Source organism: Papaver somniferum, chromosome 10 (assembly GCF_003573695.1).
Source record: "Papaver somniferum cultivar HN1 chromosome 10, ASM357369v1, whole genome shotgun sequence".
Lineage (NCBI taxonomy): Eukaryota > Viridiplantae > Streptophyta > Magnoliopsida > Ranunculales > Papaveraceae > Papaver > Papaver somniferum.
Window position 1 is genome coordinate 84,023,688 of NC_039367.1, and position 7,884 is coordinate 84,031,571.

General features: G+C 34.8%; 1 long non-coding RNA gene across 1 annotated transcript; it reads left to right on the forward strand.

The window, feature by feature from the left end:
• The first annotated feature begins 3,613 nt into the window (after window positions 1–3,613).
• On the forward strand, window positions 3,614–6,882 carry LOC113319306. The gene is made up of 3 exons (XR_003345341.1): window positions 3,614–3,774; window positions 5,698–5,782; window positions 6,760–6,882. It is a non-coding gene; the product is annotated as an uncharacterized LOC113319306 (long non-coding RNA).
• The last annotated feature ends 1,002 nt before the right edge of the window (window positions 6,883–7,884 follow it).

The window sequence follows — 7,884 nt, forward strand, 5'->3', positions numbered from 1 at the left end:
CTACGAAATGATAATTCTGACTCTTTTCACCTATTTCTTCTTCTTTTACTCCAAAACGCCTACAAAATGTAAAACAAAGCATAATACACAGGAAATACAAAAAAAATAGTAAAGAAAAGCATAAGAAATTGACATTTAAAAGATGTATTTTATGCACTTATCATAATAGTATTGGTGTTGTTTTACTATAGGAAGGCAAGCCCATAGCCTTTTTCAGCCAACTTCTGGGTCCAAAAGCTAGTGCTCTATCCACATATGAGAAGGAGTTGGTTGCCATTGCTTAAGTTGTAACTAAATGGATACATTACTTATAAGGCCATCATTTTATCATTTCAACTGATCATCAGAGTATTAAGTACACTAGTGTGAAACCCGTGATACGCATCGGGTATGATGGGACTCGGTTCCCATTTGATGAGGCGGGGCTTCGTCCCGCACCCGTTCTAGAAGGGATTCCAGTTAACAAATAGATTTTAATATAGTCGACACTAAATAAATGATATTAACTTAAAATAGCTAGATATTTCTAAAAGTGTGAAGCATATGAAGTGCTTCCCGTCGAAGATGATGTAATCAAGAAAATGCATTGATGTATACTACCTACGTTTCTGGAAAAGAGATACTTTTTCATTTTAGCCTAAAAATAGGTCAAATTGAAAAAGTAAAAGTTACACTTTTTTAGAAACGGAGGGAGTATTTCTATAGAAATCATGTACTTGTATTAAGAATCAATCAGCCAATTCAAATGCTCCTCCATGCTCCATATCCCTGTAGTTAAATGGAAAATCATACTCATTATATAATTGTATCAATATATGATATTAAAAATACCTAAAAAATGATAATAATAAAAATAGATTGTGAATTATTTATAATGAAAAGCATATGTAGTGCTTCCCGTCGAAGATGATATAATTAAGGGAATGCACTGATATATACTTCTCCAGAAATCATGTACTTACGTTAAGATTCAAGTGGCCAACTTAACTGCTTTTCCAGACTCCAACTCCCTGTAATGAAATGAAAAATCCCACTCATATAGTTGTATCAATATATGGTAATAGAGACACTATAAAAAAACACGATATTAATATAAAATAGATTGCCAACTCTAAATAGTACAAAGCATATGAAGTGCTTCCCGTCAAAGAAGATGTAATCAAGGGAATGCACTGATATATCTTTCTTTAGAAATCAAATATGTTTTTTGGCTACCACTGTGAGGCTTTTCTTGAGTTCCTCGCTTCAAGAGACATCTTAAACAATGTATTGGAATAGACAAAAGGCAAAAAAAATGCAAAAACTCCGTAAATATTCGGTCAAGAACGCGTATACTTGAGTACGGATTGCAAATCATTTGCTTTTGAAAATATACAGTTGTATCTTGAAATGGTGTTGAATGAATTGGAATATTCGCTGCTACCAAGTCATAGGATGCAGTCAAAAGCTAGAATACCAATTATTTTTCTGAAAAAATTCATTCTTTTCTGAGTCAAAATTTACTGAAATTTATACTCCAGATGTAGAGGAATCATTTTACAATTCAATTTTCCATTGCATTTGAGACGATCCGTGAGTTGCTACAAAATGTAAATCCATGCATGGATTTAGATAATAATAAGCATATTGATGAAGATCCAATGAAATATCATGTGTGTCATTAAATCTCTCAATCTTAAAAGTTGACATATTTCAAGTTTGCACAATTCTTAAGGTAATGAAGAGAGAGGGATATTTTCGGTATTTTTTCACTTATATCATTAGGGATAAGAAATGACCATATTTCTAAAACTATACCAAAAAAATTTGTAAACTTTCCACGGTTTAAAAACATTTTGAAGAACCTACTCTTTTTACCCTATGAATATGTTTACTCAATTTTTTGGCTTTTAATCATAAACCGAAATTAATATAGTAGTTTTTTTTTTTGGATTTTAATAATAAATACTTGAATTATTCAATTTTTTGGATTTTAACCATAAATGTCCAAAATTAATATAGTAGTTTTTTTCTTCTTCTGGATTTTAGTAACAATTACGTGAAGGTAATATAGTAACTCTTTAAGAAAAATTCGACCATCATGAATTTTAAAAGATCAAGTAAAGTCGGTGTAATTATGCGCAATAATTTTAGTTCGTCTAATCAAAGATCTTGGCCATCTAGCGGTTAGACATATCGAATTATGAGGGTCGTCCGTCGGGTGTGTACCAACCACCTACCCAATCTACACCACACAGTGTCGGATCAACGCACTATATTTCACGAAATTTCATCCGACGAATACGAATGGTTTTTCTCCAAGCCACTTAGACCGCGCGGTTACGCTCACCGGCCAATAGAAGGGAGGGTAAGCTCCACCAGTGCTATGCACCGGGTATGATCGGAATCAGCCTTCATTTGGTGAGGGGGGCTTCGCCCAGCACCCATCCCAGAAAAGGTCCCGATCAATTAGGACCAAAAAGTGGCATGCGCATTCTTTTAATTGCAAACCTTATACTTGTGTTAAAAATAAAGTGGCCAATTCAACTGCTCCTCCGGACTCGAACTCCATGAAATTAAATGAAAAATCACACTCACTTTTTTATTTGTACAGAGGAATACCAGAAAATAATTTAAAAAAAAAATGAAATTAGAGACATTAAAAAAATGACACTCAAATAAAATAGATTACTAATTCTAAATAGTGCAAAGTATCTGAAATGCACAACGTGAACCGTTCATATACTTGTGTTAAGAATTAACCGGTCAACTCAACTGCTACTCCAGACTCCAACTCCCTGTAGTTAAATGAATATTCACAATCAGTATATACTTTATTGCTATTTGATATTAAAGACACCACCGTGATTCCAAAAATATAAGACATGTTGAATATTTTTTTGGACAGAAATATCGCAGTGGCTATCAAAACATATATTCGGTACCAAAAATTATAAAGATTATTTACTTTTAAAATGCTAATCATATTGTTCCCTATATAAAGTTTGGTTTTATGGATTAATTCAATTTTATTTCAATGCAATTTCGTATTTCATATTGACTAAGAATGCCATAAAGTGAATTTTATACCATGCAATTTTCCTATTAATTATTCATTCTATTACAATGTAGCTAGTATTTAACCCCTACGCACCGGGTATGTCAGGAATCGGCCTCCACTTGGTGAGGCGGAGCTTCCCCATCACCCATCTCAGAAAGGGTCATAATTAACAATTGAAGTGGACAATGGAAATGTAAGGACCCTCAAGCTCGTCAACGCTATTAGACCAGTCAAGACATGATTTAGCCGCTAATGAATCGATTAGATTAGAGATGAACGTTAATTAATAGAATTTAATCTAACAACGATCTAGATGAGAAATTAGTACCATCGAATGGATCACAAAAAGTTTCGGGGAATGGACTACTCGAACGTGTCATTCGGATACCGAACGAAGAACATATCATCGGATTTGTGACAAGGGGAAAATAGTGTTTTTGCCATTAAACCGACTGGGGCTGCCCTTATCCAATTCAGCGGGTGTTCCATAACTTTCCTTGGGTCTTATATATACCAAATTGAGCAGATAAGCTCATTTCTATTTTCTTCTTCTTCTTCTTTCTTCTTCTGCTTCTCTTTCCCGTGTTCTTCACCTGTTGGTGATTTTACGAAACTGAAATCGAGATTTTTAGATCGAGAGAGGTAGGGTATAGTTGAGTAGTGATTGCTGTTGGTGGTACTGATGTTGATTAGCTCTGGGAAGATGAAAAGATGTCGATGCTGCTGTAAATCAGGTAAATTAGGGTTCTTTTGAATTGAAGATTAAATTGAGTGTTTTTGATTGATTAATTGGGTTATTAGAGATGGTTTTGTTGTTAATTGGTGTATGAATGGTTGTATGAAGTTTAATTTGATTTCAAAGTAAATTAGGGTTTTTCCCTGTTCTTCCCTAATTTGGAATTAGGGTTCCTGAGTTAGAAAATTTAGATCTTTAGTAAGATGCAGATGTTGCTGGTAGAGATGAAGGTTGAATCACTGGTAGAGTTGATCTTGCAGGGAATATATGTATGAACTGAGACATGGTGTGTGGCTGGTATTGAAGTTTTAGTTATGAATTTCTGGGTTGAACTGCAAGTGATGATGTTTAGCTAGATGGTCTGAGTTAAGTTAGATAGCAATTCATGAGCTGTTGAGATGACAATATTGATCTTGAACTGAACTCAAGAAGTGAGGATTATAACAGATGCAGGTATGAAGACATGAAGTCAATGAATTGGAAATGAATTGCAGATGTAGAGCATAAATGTTCTATTGGTGTTTATTGTGTTGAACTGATAAAGAGGAATTGATCTCAGTGGCTTGAACAAGCTAAATCAAGTGCTACTTCAGGTGGAGGTCTTGAAAATGTGTTGGTGATGAATGGGATAGTAGAACTATGTAGACCTGCAGTCTAGTGAGAAGGATTGGTGATAATTGTTGCTGGGATTGATATGGAGTTTGACGTGTATGGTGGCGGTCTGTAATTGTTTGTGTGTTGGAAGTTGGAGGTGTCTGAGTTAAAGTTTAGATGAATGTTAGACTTTCACTTGGAGATTGAATTCAGTGGTGATGCTGTGAGTGATTGATGATTACAAATGGAGATGAATTGACTGCAGTACATGGGTTAGGTAGTAAACCGGTATTACATCTATGAAGATTTTGGTTCTGAAATTATTGTAACTGAGATTGGCGGGTGTGTTATTGAAATTGCAGGATTTGTAATTGATGTAGTGAAGATTGTAACTGTGTTAAGCTGAACTGAAGTAGAAACAAGTCATGGTTCAGTTACAACTGTTGAAGTTTGGTTGAGCATGTGATAGAACTAAATAGATGCAATTGCGAGTTGTAGTTGAAGTTTAGAATTATGAAGTTCAGCTGATTTGATTGTGTTAGCGTTGTAATGGGGGTTTTAGATGCTGTTTAGATTGAATTGAATTGTTAAAGGAGTAGAAGTTGTTTGGAGTTTTGACTTGTTGTGTTGCATCATGTTAGTCTTGGCAGGTTAGGTGTTGCACCTTGTTTGTGCATTAGTATTCTTTGGCTTGAGCAATGGCTCTGGCCTGTGCAAAGGCTTTGGCCTTGAGCTTCTCAGCTCAGTCAGAACCTAACTGACCAAGATACCCTGACTCAGATATCCGTATGAGTTGAATCGTTTTGACTCACCGAGTTCTCTATCTTGACCCGAGTTGACTCGGTAGACCAGCCTTTGACAATTTGACTTTGACCTTGGACGTTGACCCGACCTTGGACGTTGACCCGACCTTGGACGTTGACCCGTTTGACCGTCACTGACCGTTAGTCGACTCAGCAGGACTGGACCTTATGTAATGGACCGGACTAGTGGGTCGTGCCGGATTAGACCCATGGGCCTGGGCTTAGGGCCAAAAACCTTATTATGTATCTTTGGACCAGTTATGATCCGAATTGACCATTGGTTCCTTCTACAAAATGGTAGATCTTTGTAAGACTTATCTAATAGACTATAGAACCAATCCAATTGAACTAGTAAACCTTTAGATATGTTAAAAGATAGATAATGAAAAGTTGTAGAATTATAAATGAGCTTAGAACCATTAGATAGTTCACTTAGCCCATAACTAGAGAATTATATGGAATCATTTTATGAACCTTGTATGAGGCTTTTGGATAAACTCTTTGAGTGATTGTGTGATTAACAGTTAGTCTGTATTAACAACGATCGATTCAAAGGATGAACCAGCGGATTGAGGAATTCAAGGTAGGAGTGGCTTGTCATCAAATCAGGTGGAAACTCTGTAACCTTCTTGTAATCATTGAGTCTACCTTATCTGCGAGCATGATGAGTTCTTTATTTCAGTGAACATGATGTTTGTAATTGAATGAGTATGTTGTGTGATATGTATTATGTGGTTCCCTGCGAGGAGTGACTGTGATTCCCCATGGCTTCTTGCTAAGTTTTTGAAGGGCGGTAACTCATCCGTTTACAGTATTACTTAGAAGGGCGGTAACTCATCCGTTTGCAATATTACTTACTTTCTTGCTTATTAAGATAGAAGGACGGTACCTCATACATATGCAATATTACCTTAGAAGGGAGGTAACTCATCCGTTTCGATAGTATATATACTATTTTATTTGGGGAATTCACTCATATGCATATCATACTTGTTTGTTCAGTCTTAGTAGTATGACTGGGTTAATATGACCTTGACTTAGGAAGAAATTTTAGGTTCATGACTGGATATGGTTATTATTTGGAGACTTTAGCATACAAATAATGATTGGGCCTTTTGTGAACCTGTTGTGCGGGGTGAGATCATAGTAATCAAAATCTTATTATATACTGGACTTAGATGGCGGCATTGGGATTTATGAGGTGTACGCATTCCACGATAATATCTTACGGTATCTGGATTCATGATATCATTTGAGACTGGAGTTATTCCTAGCATCTTCTTCTCCATTGAGTGAGACGAGGTTAGGATAACATATGTTTAGGTTGTTTAATTCAATTCTCGTAGATCCATACGGTGGTGGATCTTTCATGGATATTGCCACGATGGACGCAATATCTGGGGAAAAGAGTTGAAGCAACCTTCTGCTTCGTGTTGTGTGTAAAAGGTGTTATCTGCTTTCTTCTATTGTTCTGTTTCAATTTCATTATCTTTTAGAACTGTGAAGCATGTTAGTGATTACATGAAATTTATGTGTTTCCATTGGGAACCCCTTTGGGATGATGTGCTCACTTATTCCCACTTCAGTTTCAGTTTTCAGAAGAAATGGTGCCTGCGAGGATATATCGTTTTCTTTGCTAAAAAGCTTTAACGATTCTAAAGATGTTGTGTTATCTTTTACATGTATTCTTTGTTAATCTGTAAAACGACACATTATTATATTTTATCACTCGAGAGATTTTCATTTAAATAATATTAGAGTATATGGGTTTATTTTGAGACTAGTTTATGGAACGGTGATACTTAAGACCTTTAATCTAGTTTTGATGCTTCAATTAGGTTGTAATCCTATTAGCTAAGCAGGTTTAGGATTTTGGGTGTTATAAGTTGGTATCAGAGCTCACCATTAGATCTTACATGGGAAACAATAGATAATAGCCAGTGCCAGAAAGATTGTTAGACTAGTTTAAAACTGGGTTGGGTTTGTGAGATAAATCTTAATTCACTAAATTCAACGAACAACTAAAAGATTTATGTATTGATCTGAGTGATTTGCATAACATGTTGATTGCTTGCTCCTTGTTTTGTGTATATGTATTTATGAAGTAAAAATTGTAGGTTGAAACCAACTATAGTTTAGAAATTTCAATATAGAGCTAGAGATTAGTTAGTCTCGGTTATTTAACACTTAAATAATCTAGCACTTGAGAATAGTGAGGTTTGTAATTCTGGTGCGTTTGTGGTATCTTTGGTCGTAGGAAACCATCAAAGGGTCTTACTAACATGGACAGGCCAACTACAAGATTGGATTACCATTCATATTAGGAAGACTTACTTCTGTTAGTGAACGGATAGATCCCAAATTCAATTTAGAAACTAATAGAGTACCTTTTTTCATAAATTAGAACCATTAATTTATTGAATTAGAAATGAAGTTAAATTGTAAAAGTAATTAAGATAGTAATTCGACCACTAGTGTTAATAATAATAAATAATAATAGGATCACTAATAATCATCATAACAAAAGTAATATTAACACTTATCAAATAGTATTGTAAATTATCTAATTAGAATCTCATTCGTAAATATATAATGATTAAAGTAATAATTAGGATCAAGTAGCTACGCAAAATTATTAATAATTACCTACAGTCCGATTATGTAAGTTAAATAAAATTAGAAATACGTTATTGTGTTTTGAAAATCAGATA